Source organism: Suricata suricatta, chromosome 9 (genome assembly GCF_006229205.1).
Source record: "Suricata suricatta isolate VVHF042 chromosome 9, meerkat_22Aug2017_6uvM2_HiC, whole genome shotgun sequence".
In the NCBI taxonomy this organism is placed as follows: domain Eukaryota; kingdom Metazoa; phylum Chordata; class Mammalia; order Carnivora; family Herpestidae; genus Suricata; species Suricata suricatta.
In genome coordinates this window covers 18761340-18776772 of record NC_043708.1, presented here as the reverse complement: position 1 = coordinate 18776772, position 15433 = coordinate 18761340, and positions in this window count along the sequence as shown.

The window sequence follows — 15433 nt, the reverse complement described above, 5'->3', positions numbered from 1 at the left end:
TAGACTACAAGATCATGACCTGAACCAAAATCAAATGCTTAACCGACTGAGCCACTCAGGTGCCCCTGATTTTTGCATATTGATTTTGTATCCTACAAATTGACAGAAGTCATTTATTAGCTCTAAAGTTTTGAGGTGGAGTCTCTAGGATTTTCTATACATAATATCAAGACATCTGTGAAAATATAATTTAACTTACTTCTTTTCAATTTGGATTATTTTATCTCTCCATCTTGACCAATTGCTCTGATAGGACTTCAAATATTATGTTGAATAACAGTGGTGAGAGTGGGTTATCTTTGTCTTGTTTCTGATCTTAGAGGAAAAGTTTTTAGGTTTTCGTCATTGAGTATGATGTTTGCTGTGGGCTCATCATATTTGACTTTTATCACATTGAAGTATATTCCTTCTATATACAATTTGTTGAGAGTTTTATCATGAAGAAATGTAGAATTTTGTTGAATGCCTTTTCTGCATTTATTGGGATAATCATTTTTATCCTTCATTCTGTTAATATAGTGTATCACATTGATTTGCATATGTTGAACCATCCTTGCATTCTAGGAATAAATCCTACTTGATCATGGTGTATATTCTTTTTGATGTAGTGTTGAATGCAGTTTCAACCACTCTGAAGGGGTTCTCAGAAGTTTCCCCTTCACCAGCTCGTGGTTGCCTGTCCGATCTTTGTGACTGTCCAAGCTGCTATCTTTATCCTTAATAGCTCCTGTTAGTTGAGGGTGTGCCAAGAGCCACTGGTAACTCAAAGGAGAGGAGGGTAGTCAGTAGCTAGATGCAGTCTGATCAGAAGCATGACTCTCAAGTGGTAGTGGGAAAGTATGCATTCACACCCATTCCAGAGAGAATCTGGGATGTAGGCGTTTGCCTGCTACTTCTGTAATAAGTCGGTTCCTTTTGCAATATAGTCATGCAGATGCTTCTGTGCCTGTTTAAAAGCTGCTTAGTAGAACTCATAAATGTAAGCTTCGCTGGCTATCAGAGTTGGTGATTTAGGGGCTCCTACCTCAAATGGCAGCTGTAAAACTGATGCACTGGATGTGTCAACACGCTCCTTCCAGGGACCGACTTTCAACTTTGTTTCATTTTTGGAGCGAGGAGAAGATGGGGGAAGTATCCACCAATTTGGGGCTCTAGGGAGAAGAACAGTTAGCATCTGGATGTATGCTAATTAGAAGCTGGACCCTGAGGCAGCCACTAATGAATTATGCAGCCAAACTTCTGTTTGGAAAATGGGGCCTTTTCTTGCTTCCTGTGTGCTGATCCCTGGGGAGTAGCCACAGCACGTCTTGTGCACCTGATAAGAACCGCCCCTGCTTGCTATTGTACTGCGGCACTCATAACCACAAGATCTATTGCATGCTCTGCTTTTCAGAGCTAGGTATTTTGGGGACTCATCCCCTGGAGGGAGTGTTAAAGTTGGAATACTAGTTGTGCTGGCCAAGCCATTTGCTCCTAAATGAGAAGCTGGGAATTAGAAGTTTTCTCCTGATTGTACAATGTAGTGCTAGAGATGAAGTTTATGTGCATGTCTGGCAATACTACCCATTTTTTAAAGCTTATTTATTTTTAGAGAGAGAGAGAGAGTACTAGTGTGTGTATGCATTGGGGAGGGGCAGAAAAAGAGGGAGAGAGAGAATCTCAAGCAGGCTCCATGCTGTCAATGCAGAGCCCTAAGGCAGGGTTCAATCCCAGGAAGGATCCCAGGAATTATGAGATCACGACCTGAGCCAAAATGAAGAATCTGATGTTTAACTGACTGAGCCACCCAGGCACCATTTTCCTACCCTTTTTGTTGTGGGTATTTCCTCTGTCATTCAATGTGTTGGAATTATGCAACTAGTTTCTGAATTTTTCTCAAAGAGAATTGCTCCATGTATAGCAGTCTATTTGGTCCACCCACGGGAAGGGGGAAATTCAGGAGTCATGTATGTCACTATCTTGGTCAAAAACAAAAATAATCTGCCATCTACTTTTGAAGATTTTAATCCATCTTCACAACAATATGTGGTAGTGGGTACCCTTGTTATACCCATTTCAAGAATGAGGAATCTAAGATTTAGAAACACTATAGTGGCTTCTTCACACAAAGGGATGAATCTAGGGGTTTGAAATACCATATTCCACCAATTCAAAGTTGCGGGATTTTTTTCATGGTTTAATTTTTGCTTTCTTGTTTTTGTTTTTTGATTCGTTTTTCTTTGTTTGCTTGTTTTGTTTTGTTTTAGATCTCTGAAATCAGGATTCATTTTATGATCACTTTTAATCAGACATAAAAGCGGATACACTTGTCAGTGCCTGCCAGTGATTAAACTTGGTCATAGCCATGCTCAGTGTCATCCCTTCAACTGAATTATTTACAGTGTAAAAACTACAGAAGTTGAGAGTAATTGCCATCAAAGACATTGCATTATTCTACAGTGCAACACTGGATGTAAAAGTTGTGGTTTAGGTATTTTTTTTTAATGTGGTACATAAAATAATGATGTATTTTATAGTTGAGACATTTAGATTTCATGAAATTGGATGGGTAAGTTTATACCCAAACCTCTAAAATAAGCATAATTGGGGGTGCCTGGGTGGCTCAGTTGGTTAAGCATCTGGCTTTGGCTCAGGCCATGATCTCACGGTTCATGGGTTCAAGCCCCACATCAGGCTCTGGGCTGACAGCTTAGAGCGTGGAGCCCTCTTCAGATTCTGTGTCTCCCTCTCTCTCTGACCCTCCCCTGCTTGCACCGTCTTTCTCTGTATCTCAAAAATAAATAAGAAACATAAAATATTTTAATTAAAAAACATAAACATAATTATGTTATTCTAGGATTTTCCCAACAAGCAATAGTATATACTATTGTGTAAATGCCATAAAAGTATACATGTAGCTATATTATTTAAACCAAAGATGCATAACTAAACAGAAAAACGCTGCATAAATTATTTGGTATTATTGAGTATGGAGACCCCTGATAGGTGAATAAAATATTTTCTGATTCAAGATAGCCTTCTCCTTAGCCATTTTGATTATTTTTTAAATGTATTAAAACTTAAACTACTAGTCAGTGGATTTTGGCAATAAGCAAAGACCATGACATAATATACTTCAACTATTTTTTATGTGAACATAATAAAATTCAGAAAAAAGAAGATATATACTGAGAAGAGTATGTTCTTTCTTTGTCTCATAGACCTGGGTCTACCTAGACACATAGCCAGCTTTTAAAAAATAATTTGACCTTAAAAATTAAACTAACTTGTTATACTTACTCTCTGGTATTATTTTAGGCAGATTCCCAGCAGCAACAATAGCAACAAAATCCACAAATTCAAAAAAAAAGATTTTATATCTAGTAAATAGTCATGAATCAGATGTTTCCCTCTGGCTTCTCTGCCTAGCAGATTTCATTTACAACCTCTCTCGCCTTCACATTGCTCTAATGATATCTGTCCGCTATTGGTAATTAATCTAGATAATGACATGCCTGAATATGATGCCACTTCTCTGGACACTGAAGTGTGTCCAACATGCCATTAAAATCCCATTAAAGCTTTATTTACCAGTCTCAAATTAAAAATAAACATTGGTTGTACATAAGAGAGAATAATGATCATGCTGACCTTGGAATGTTTGTTCCCTAAAACCCAAGGACTGAAGTAATGTAGGCTGAGACACACAATTGGTGAAAGGCGTCTAACTACAGTTTTGGCAAAAGACCTGAAATATATGTGATTTCCTTATTTATTATTAGTAATTGCAACTTGGGATGTTCTTTAAATGAAGTACAATATTAGAAAAACTTTTCTGAGTTATTTTTTATTTGGTTTTTTGAAGAATAATAAATATAAATATAAACCCTATTATATACAAAAATGCCCTCTATGTATTTTTTGCCTCCTATATTAGCTAAGTCTAGGTAGAATTTAGAGTAGACAAGGGCCATCTGGGGAACTAATAAAATAGATCCCAGGGATTTCTAGTTTTTGAAAGCTAAAGAAATTGTGAGACAAAATTCCAGTTCTGTCTAATATTAGAGGTTTTTCTTCACCTTAGTGCATTTAGAAACGACTATGGTGAGCCATTGAGTTTGTTTACATGGGCCCAACCTATCTTTATAAGAGAATTATTCCTAAGGTACAAAATAGTCAGTTGTCATGAATTTAATGTAAATACCAAGTTTTGATGCTGAAAGGGTACACAGAGTGTTTCTGAGCAGAGTTCAATGGCTATTATTGAAATACATTATTTTCCTGTCCTTGAGACAGGTCCTTGAGAAGGGATGATTGTAAGTAAGCACACTAAATACTTTTTGATTAAGCTGGGGAATTGCAATCCAAGCTTTCCACCTTTGTGGTTCAGGAGATCATATTCAACTTGAAAGGAAAGACTCTTCCATGGAATGTCATAAACCTTTGATGACTTAGGTGCTCAGTGTGTCCAGAGCAAAATCGGGAGAAGATATTTACACATAGTGGCCAGACATACCTATGTGACAGTCAAAGGTGGCAGCCACCAGAGAATGACTGGATATATGGAGCGTCAAGAGAAAACATGACATCCAGGAAAAGAGCACCAAAGAATAACAGTAGTGATAGCAAAACAACACAAAACCATTCAAAAACACATCTTGGGAATTCAAAGACTTCCCTTGGGAGAATATAGACATCTTCTAGGGCTAGAACCCTCTCTGGCTTCAGATGATCATTGTAAGCCAGCAAAATTATAACTCTCATGTTCATAACTCCTTATTTTACACATGGACTAGTGGCATTTGGATTATCAAATAACTGCAGGCCTTTCCTCTTCAGATCCTTCAAATGACAATATCATGTTACCTACAAATGTTACACTGTAGTTGAGTAAAGATGCTCTTGGTACACTCTCAAGAAAAATGTTTGTTCAGATGCAGGGTATATTACATCAAGCTTATGATTGTGTCTAGTGGGCACATGATTAGGACTTGGTAAGTTTTGTCTTCTGGTAGATAATAAATATGAACGTCAGGAAAAAAGTTGCACTTAATCTGTGATGTTCTTGACAAAATGCCCAGTGTGTCAGGATGTGGTCTTACCAATGCTATTTCAGTGCAGTCTGGAAGCCCTGAAAGATACAAAACACTCTAATGTATACATTTTTTTTTCTGAGCTGGTTACATCTTAAAGCTGTAAAAACAAGCCAGAGGACTATAAGATATAGATGTTGTCCTCTAAAAATAAAGTCAGAGGGTTTCTGTGTTTTTTTCCTACACCAATAACCAATTCTCCAATTACCCAACACCAACAAGGTATCCAACGATTTAGTTAATTCAATTCTGACACTCTCTGGAGTCATCCCAGTCCTCAGAGATTAAAGGCTCAGTCCCACAAGACCCCTCTTGAGATACCTGTTGCAAGTCCCAGGGGCCACCCATACTTCAGATTGATCAGTTATGAATTTGGAGTTCCCAAAAGTCCTCCTCCGTTTTGATAATTTGCTAGAATGACTCATAGGAAATCACTTTACTCAGGAAATCACTTTACTCAAGTTAACCAGTTTATTTTAAATGATACAACTCAGGAATAGCCAAATTCCTTCCAACTCAGGAAGAGGTGGATCGGACACGGTATGGGGGTGGGAATTGGCATAGGACTTCTGTGTGCTGTTCTGGGCATGCCACCTTACAAGCACATTGGTGGTTCCACCAGCCTTGAAGCCCCTTGAGCCCCATCATTTAGGGGGTTTATAGAGGTTTCATTACAGAGGCATGGTTGATGACATCACTAGCCACTGGTAACTGAAGTCAATCTCTAGTTTCTCTTCCTTCTCTGGAGGTCAGAAGGGGAGGCTGAAAGTCCCTGTTCTGTAATCAAGGCTTGGTTTTTCTGGTGACCTGTCCTCAACCTGAAGCTATCTAGCTCCCACCCCAATCCCCATAACAGTTATTTCTTTAGCATGCAAATGACAATACATTCAATGAGTTTTAGAAGCTCTGTGCCAGGGATGGGAATAAAGAACAAATACACATTTTTTTAGTATACCATAGAAGTGAAGGAGAATTTCTCACTATAAACGTTATATAGTGGGGTGCCTGGGTGGCTCAGTTGATTGAGTGTCCCACTTCAGCACAGGTATGATCTTGTGGTTTGTGAGTTCAAGCCCTGCACTGGGCTCTGTGCTGACAGCTTGGAGCCTGCAGCCTGCCTCAGATTTTGCATCTCCCTTTCTTTCTGCCCCTCCCCCATTTATGTCTCTGTCTCTCTATCTCTCTCAAACATAATAAATAATTTAAAAAATTAAAAAAAATTTACAGTGGTGGGGGAATATATTGCAACTTTCAAATACTGTGAAGGCAATGAGGAACTGTCCATGAGGGCTTAGTATGTAACAGTCATAGGTTTTGAAAATGCCAAGTGTATTTTTAACCTCTATTACACAGAATAATCCCAGATTACATATGTGACACAAAATCTCAGTAAATTACAGGTAATCGCAACAAAATACAAATCTATAATCATGCACCATATTTCTTCTGTGAAACTCCTAAAATGTGAAATTTAAGTAGAAATCAATACAACTTACTTTTTTGAATTATTTAAAAAATGTTTATACTTATATGGTGTTTTCTAGACTGTAGTTCATGATAATAGTTTTGACAAATTTTGACAACTTTTGACAGATGAAAATTTGATTAAGATTGGAAATAGCAAGTCATAATTTAAGAGAAAATTTTAAAAATTAAGTTTGCAAATAACTAAAATAATCTGCAATATAACATATTATCAAGCAATAAAAAACTAAATTTATAGAGTTAATATTGTGCTCGTGGAAGTTAAAAAATGAGAATAGTAAAATATGAAATGCTTTCATTAATTAGATATTTAAGGGTGTTTGAAAAAATTACTTTGGACTTAAATACATGTTTACAATTCCTTACATTCTAGATATCTCAATGATATCTTTTTCGAATCCATCTAGTCATCATTTTGCTGAAAGAAAACAGTAGACAAGTGTAAATGTTTCAATACATTCTTATAAACTGTTCCCTGCATAATTCATTTTTTATTCTCAGAATCTGTTGGATCAATTTAAAATGCTGGGAGAAATTTCTGAATGCTTCAGTAACTCCTAGCTGTACAATTAAAGTACACAAAAATAAACTGAAATATTTTAAAAAAGGAAACACCTAATTAGGAAAACTATCTTAAAATACCCCAAATTTTGAATTCTGAATTGGGTAAAAATGATTTGGTTTGACAGTCTCCTTGTAAGATACTGCTAAATAATGCCACTGTCATATTAAACCACTTAGGATGCAAATGCATATCTCTGCCATTAAGAATTTTGGAGAAACACCTATCTATCTATCTATCATCTATCTATCTATCTATCTATCTATCTATCTATCTATCTATCTATCTATCATCTGTTATGTTTGTATCATGAACATAGAAATGAGCACAAAAAAGGTAGTCAACATTTGAATTCACTGTAGTTTTGATTTCCTTGTTCAAAATTTACTCCATTTTTGTGTGCTTTGTTAATATAAAAATAGGACCTTTTCGAATACAAACTCTTTTCTCTCTGGATGCCAGTATAATATTCTTTTCTTCCCCTAGCTCAGGAATGATCAAGGAATCCACAGTCTAAGAAAAATAAGGATATAGTTGATTCACAGGCATCCCCAATATAAGCAAACAGAAGTAGCATGAACAGCCAGCATGACTGTGTGAAGAGAGGGCTTCTGCCTTAGGAATTTCTCCCTTTACCATAGGTTGGAGGAAATCATATGTAAAATGAAAATATGAGAATTCAGGTCAAGATGATGCTATTACTAATAATCAAGTCAGTTGAAGGAATTTAGAAAATGTGAGATGTAAGAAAAATAGTTCAATATAACTTTGCTGCAAAATTCTCAGCTTTGAAGGGCTTCAGGGGATAAAGAGAATATAGAATGGTTAAAAAAAGGAATGAAAAGTCACAATTTAACAATAAGAAGTAAGGAGAATTACTTGGAATATATTTTACGATGAAGGAAAGCATAAATTGAATTCAGACTTAAACGCTGAACTAAATCATATAGCTAGGTAAACAAAAAATACAACTACGTTTTTATTGATGTTTGCTTCTTATAATCTAAATCAATAATACTGTACATATGTATAGAAAGCACTGTGTGCAAAGGTGTTTCAGAACAAGCATCTATTTTTATCTTTACAAATATCCTCTGAAATTGTGAAGATTTTAATGATTACCATTTTACAGATGGGAAGACAGTTTAAGTAAATTGGTCAAGATCTGTTGATATCACATGATGTGTTATGACAGATCTGAAACTCAAAGACAGAATTTCTGAATCTCATGCCCAGACTGCTCTTGTTGTAACATACTAGATATAATATATTACACATTGTCATTATTCAAAAAAAAAAAAAACGGGCGCCTGGGTGGCTGAGTCCGTTAAGTGTCCACGGTCGGCTCAGGTCATGATCCCACAGTCTGTGGGTTCGAGCCCTGCATCGGGCTCTGCGCTGACAGATTTCTGTATCTCTCTCTTTCTCTGACCCTCCCCTGCTTGCGTTGTCTCTCTCTGTCTCTCAAAAATAAATAAATAAATAAATAAATAAATAAATAAATAAAGAGAAAAGCAAAACCTTTTCAAGGTCTTAAGAGAATATTTTTCTCAGTTTGTTTCGTGATACAAGTTAGTACATATACAACTTTGGTCAAGGTCCTTTACTGTGGTTTTGGAACCCCAGCCCTGAGTGTACTTTTTAAAATGTTTTTGCACAGAAGACTATGGGGTTTTTTGCTTTCGTTTATTAGGAGATTACATGTACATATGAATGTACGAACACACACACATATGAAACTGAAATGAGACCATGTATATAAATTTCCTGGTGTAGGCACAGCACATATTAGGTAGTTACTCTTTAAGAGCAATTATAATAGTAACTATTTTCCAATATACAAAAGAATGAATTCAGTATGCTTTCTGATAATCACTTTGTTGCAGTCAAATGTAATTCTCTTGAATAGTTGAATTGCTGTCTCCAACTCTGTGACACAGAGACACCTAATTTTTCTATTAGAATGCTCCCATGAATCCAATGTTTGCTTTATTGTGTATAATTTTTCAAAAACTGAGGACATGCAAAGGAACACAGATGCAACACACCGCTAGCACTTGGAAGCAAACAATTAGTGGGAGGTGGGGGGCGGGGAGGGCTAACAAGCAGAGCAGTCCCAGAGCACCCTGGCTCTAGAGCAGTCCTAAGCCCACAGAGAACATTTTTAGCTCAGACATAAGAGCGCTGGGGCAACACAGGGGCACTTCAGGCAAGAGGTCTCTTATGTCTCTAACATTCTTACCATTTATAACAACGTGAAGAAGCAGGTAGCTGGTGCCTCTTCTGCTTCCTAGTCAAAGGAAGGGTCAGGTTAGAAGGGAAGCCCTCTGGAGCTGAGTCCATCTTCCAGTTTCTCCCTTAGCCAACTCCGATCCATCAAGCCTCTTCTTTGCTAGGTCCCAGGAAACAAAAGAAATGAACTTCTGGGTACATTCTTATTTGTCTCTCTATTAATAGTTAACTTCTAGGACAATTTTATTTCACATTTGCCACCTTGTTAAAAGGAAAGTATTTGCTAGGGAGACAGAGAACAAAGCTCATGATCTTTTTTTTTAACTTGAAATATAATTAACATACACTGTTACATTACTTTCCTGTGTACAAGAGAATGATTACTTTCATGTGTACAGTAGACTGATTCAACATTTTTATACATTACTCAGTGCTCGTCATGAGAAGTGTACTCAGTCACCTTTCTGTATTTCATCCCGGCCACACCCATCTCCCCGCTGGCAACTACCAGTGTGTTCTCTGTATTTAAGGGTCAGTCTTTAGGGTGCTTGGGTGGCTTAGTTGGTTAAGCGTCTGACTTCGGCTCACGTCATGATCTCAGGGTCCATGGGTTCAAGCCCTACATTGGGCTCTGTGCTGATAGCTCAGAGCCTGGATCCTGTTTCATATTCTGCCTCTCCCTTGCTCTCTCTGCCCCTCCCCCACTCGTGCTCTGTCTTTCTGTTTCAAAAATCAACAAAACAAAACAAAAAAATATATGAGTCAGTCTTTTTGTTTGCCTCTTTTTTCTTTGTGGTTTGTTGTTTGAATTCCACATGTGAGTGAAATCATATGGTATTTGTCTTTCTCTGATTAACTTATTTCACTTAGCAGTATATCCTCTAGATCCATCCACGTTGTCACAAATGGCAAGAGCTCATTATATATATATATAATGACCCCTGAAGACTCCACCAAAATCTATTAGAATTGATAAATGAATTCAGTAAAGTTGCAGGAGGAAAAATTAATACACAGATATTGGTTGCATTTCTATATACTAATAATGAAGTAGCAGAAAGAGAAATTACGAAAATAATCCTATTAACAATTGTGCCAAAAAGAAAAAAAAATGCCTAAGAATAAACTTAACCAAAGGGGTAAGAGATATGCACTCTGTAAACTATAAAACACTGATGAAAATATCGAGGATGACCCTAAGAAGTGGACATATATTCCACGCTCATCAATTAGAAGAACGAGTATTGTTAAAATGCCTATACCGTGCAAAGCAATCTATAGATTTAATGCAGTCCTTATCAAAACACTGGCAGCATTTTTCACAGAACTAAAACAAATAGTAATAAATAATTGCATGCAATCACAAAATACCCCTCATCACCAAAGCAATTTTAAGAAAGAAGAACAACGCTAGAGATATATCTTTGCAAGATCTGTTACAAAGCTGTAGTAATCAAATCTAGGGGTCCCTGGGTGGTTCAGTACGTTAATAGCCTGACTCTTGATTTCCACTCAGATCCTGATCTCACAGTTGGTGAGACTGAGCCCTGCATCAGGCACTGGGCTGACAGTGGGAAGCCTGCTTAGGATTCCCTCTCTCTCCCTCTCTCTCTGTCTGTCCCTCACTTATGCTCTCTCATTCTCTCTCTTAAAATAAATAAATAAACTTAAAAAAAAGAATTTAGTCAAATCTATGAACAGACCTTTGAGAATAGATTGTAGTGGGAATGTTTGCTTTTCCCTAATAGTAAATAAAGTCGTTGATCTTCCATTGTTCTTTTGAAATTTCTTCTGGACTGCTTACAGGAGATCTCCTTGAATGAGGCAGATGAGAAAAAACAAGTTGCCGTTGGTAAACACCACTCCTGGATGCTCTTTCTGTGTTCAGATGATGTGTAATATTGAGGGAGAGGCACATGCTTTACTTCTCTGCTAGTCCATGAGGAGGAGTTGTTTTCTATCCCTGTGGTGCCCCTCCCGAGTCGAGGGAGGAGAGAGGCTTACCTGCCTGTGGGTGGCAACCATTGATGGAACCAGTTGGATCCATCTAATAAGGCTCCCAAGCATGAGAAATTATTTCTCTTTTTCTGCTCTCTGCCTTTATAATGAGAGGAGCAACCACAGTAACTATAAACTGTCTTCGCTCTACAAAATCAAATTCTCTCCAATGGGCTTTTATAGAAATGAAAAGGAAGAGAAAGATACAGGGATCTTGGAAGCCCATGTTTGCTCTCCAGTAAGCCACTCTCATACTAGTAATCCAAGTGTCATCTTCCCTATCTGCTGATCCCTTCTTCAACTCAGAATTTCAATCAGGACCTAGTTATTTTTTCCACATCCTAAGAATGTTTGTTTTTGATGGCAGTGGAGTCTTGGGAGAGTTAAAAGTTTGTAATACGTGGTGTTGTGTCTCAGAAGCAGACAGAATTGCAGTATTTAATTACACGAGGGGCTATGCTGAACTGTACCCTTTAAGTTTCGCGTTGGCAGTGTTTGTACTGCTGTGTTTGGAAGAATTGGTACCAAAGACTAATTTCCAACTCCTATCGTTCTGCTGATCTTTTCAGACATACAAATCAAAGTGAAAAATAGACTGGAATGCATTACACAGAGGGATGAGAAGAAAGCAGCGTATCAGCAATATCATCTCATAAAAAAATGCATTGAAAGTAAATTAGTTGGATTCTTTATATTATTTTTAATTTATCTCCTCTATAATAAAGTTGAAATTGTCAATGAAGCCCTAGCATAGCTGATAAAAATGAGAGAGACAATAATTGAAGAAACAAAAGAATCTGATGACCTCTGTTACTTAAGTCCATACAAATCAAAAATAATCCATAGCAATTTGCCGTTTCGTTGTTTCCTCTGTGATCGTTAGTTCCCAGGGATTATAAGTGCAAACCACACTTTTGGATGTAAACAGCATTGAAAATACAGGGCTAGAGTTCACATTCACAATGTAATCTAAAGACAGGTTTGTATCTCACATTCCCGAATATTTTTTTAGGATCATATAGAAACAGATTTCTCCACATGGCCACAGGTAATAGGACTGAAATTGAAAAGTTTTTTGATATCCAAAATTAATTTTAAACTTTCAAGCTATGTGAGTATATTAAAAGACAAGTATTTTGTTTGTTTCTTTTAATGAATAATAGTAAAATTGCTTTTTATTACTGTAAGTGTAATGAACATATCTTTATAAGAACTTTTAGAATAGAAAAATGTATAAAAATTATCATCATAGTTCTCCTGAGTGTTTATTATGGTATTTACATGTGTGACCGCAGTTTCCACTCATGAATTCTTCTCTGATGTTGGTGTGATTCCCGTGAGTTTGCTATCAAAATCCAGAGCCTCAGAGAAGTTTAATAACTTTCATAATTTCACATATGTTAGAAGGGTCACAGCCAGGGTCAAATCAATCATATTCTCATCAGCCAAATTGAATCGTTGTTTACATCTTAATGGGCTTTTTCTGTGTGTGTATGTCTGTGTGTGTCTATTTGTGTGTATGTCTGTGTGTGTTCTAAACTGAGTTAAGAATATATAAATTTATCTCATAGTCTCTCCCTTTTAAAATATACTGCTTACCTCTATAAAACCATCTTTATAAACTTTATTTTTAAAAGCACATCAAAATTTCCTTATTTGTCTGAGCCTTCATGTATTTACCTATATCTTTATTATTGATTGTTTCCTCATATTTCTTCCTCTCTTATAAACAGTACTGTGGGGGGGCTCCTGGGGGGCTCAGTGAACTGATATACTCTTGGTTTCACCTCAGATCATGATCTCATGGTTTGTGACTTCAAGCGCTGCATCGGGCTCACTGCTGTCATTGCAGAGCCCTCTTAGGATCCTTCATTCCCCCTCTCTCTGCCCCTTCCCTGCTCAAGCTCTCTTTCAAAATAATGAAATAAACTTAAAAGTAAATAAATAAATGAACAGTCCTGTGATGAACATCTTTACACTTTACCAGTTGTTCAATTCAGAGAATTATAGTAGATGACTGGGTCAACTGGCCCCTTAAAAACACACAACCAAAGAACGTTTACTATAAAATGGATGACTATAGAAGATCCTAAACTACCCTCATATACCCAATACAAAACACATACAATGATGAACAAATATTAAGAATGGCTAGAAGTTAAACTGGCCATCAATCATGCAACCAGGAGGATCAGTGGGAACTTACTTCAGTGACTGCCAGTCTCTGGTGTCCAATGGGGTAGGTATTATGGACTGTGACCATAGAACAAGGGAAGTAGTTGAGGCCCCTTATAAGGCAGGAAGTTGTGACAAACATCCCTGCTTAAACATCTGACCACAGAGTGGTATCCTCAAGCCCCACCCTGTTGGAGAGTCTGTACAAATTTTCCATGCTTCTGTGCTATTCCAAGAGAATGTCTTTGCTGAGAATTCCTAACTATAAGTTGACCCTTACAAAGGGTTTTAAGGCACTATTCGCATAGCTTGTGTGGCCCAAATATCCAAGTTGATATTTAAAATTGGTTTAGGATTGCTATGCCCCAAGGAATACAATGTAGTAGAAGCTCACAGTCTCCACAAAAAGTACCTCATGGCGAGGCTCAAAGGAATGCGTGAAGAAAAATTTTCGTAGATCATGAGCTCTAAATTAACTAATAATACATCAGGGAAAATAAGGCATTATAGATAGAATCATTAATAATGAGCAAATATATCCCCACCCAGTCTGATATGTGGAAATGACCAAAAACAGAATATGAAATAAGTCTGGTTGTATATTTTAAAAAGGGAATAAAAAATGACTAAGCTCATGAAAAAAGAATCACTAAGCAGTAAAATATTGTGTAAAATGGATAGGCAGACTAGAAAAAGATCCACTTATAGAAGTGGTTCTAAAAGTAGAACATTTAGAAGTGAAATTGCAGTAATTAAGAGTTCAATGAAGAGATTTAACAACTAATTTGAAAAAAAAAACCTGGAGAAAATGTCAGTAAATTAGAATTGGCATAACAAAGTACCTTTCAAGTGCAGTATAAAGGTACAAAGAGAAGGGAAATTTGACTGAGATTTCGAATCACTGAAGAAAGAGTCAAAGCTAAAAATGCTTATATTTAGAGTACCAGAAAGAGATAATAAAGATGGAGATGGTCATGAGCTGCTGTAATTACACTCAGAGATGGTTCTGGGCCAAAGTGGAACACATTAAGTACCTCCAGGAATTTGGAATTGGAAATTAGAGATGCCAATGTTGATCTCCTTTCCTAAAGTATACAAAGACAGATTTGGAAAGTATTGATAGGCATTTCCTACCTCATAAACTAAACAAACTCTTGTCTCAAGTGCGTTACAAACTAAACTTCAGTTTACTCAAATATATAACCAGAGTAACAACCTCAGTGCTTTAAAGTGAATTAACCTGATGGTTATACATATTACTTGGCATGTTACATGATATGTCCTAAGTCATCAGTACATCACAGCTACTTTTGAGGCAGTTGTTAATTGACTTGTTCTTTATTAATCCTTTTACCTCGGAGTGAATGAAGAGGTACCAAAGCAAACAGAGAAAGAGGGGATTTCCTGAGTTCCTTGGAGCAATCTTGACTTTTGGATTCTGAGGACTGTGGATCTTGTCCTATTTTAGTTTATCTTCTTAAATGCACTCAAGTGAGCTTCTGTGGCCTGTCATAGATATGCTTCAAGTAATACTTATAAAGTATTATTAAAATGACTATCATTTAAAACTCCCTGAAGCACATGCCATTATTAGGAAGGGAATTTGCAACATCTCTGTGAAAACATTGGCCGCTTCAAACAAAGAAGCTTCATGTCTGTGATTCGCCCATATCAGGAGTTATTTTACAGTCTGGCAGTCTGAGGACTGACTCAATGGCCACATCCCTGAGCACCTCACCTAACCTTCACCTGAGTCACGAAACAGGCACCTTCACTGTCCGGCGTGCGGTCTACCATTAGTCTGAAATCTAGGTCAGCTAGTGGAAGCTAACTCACACTCTTCCTGTGTTTCCTTTCCTATTCCAGTTCTAACTTGCTAAAAGGAGCTCTGAATTTAATGTAGAACTCA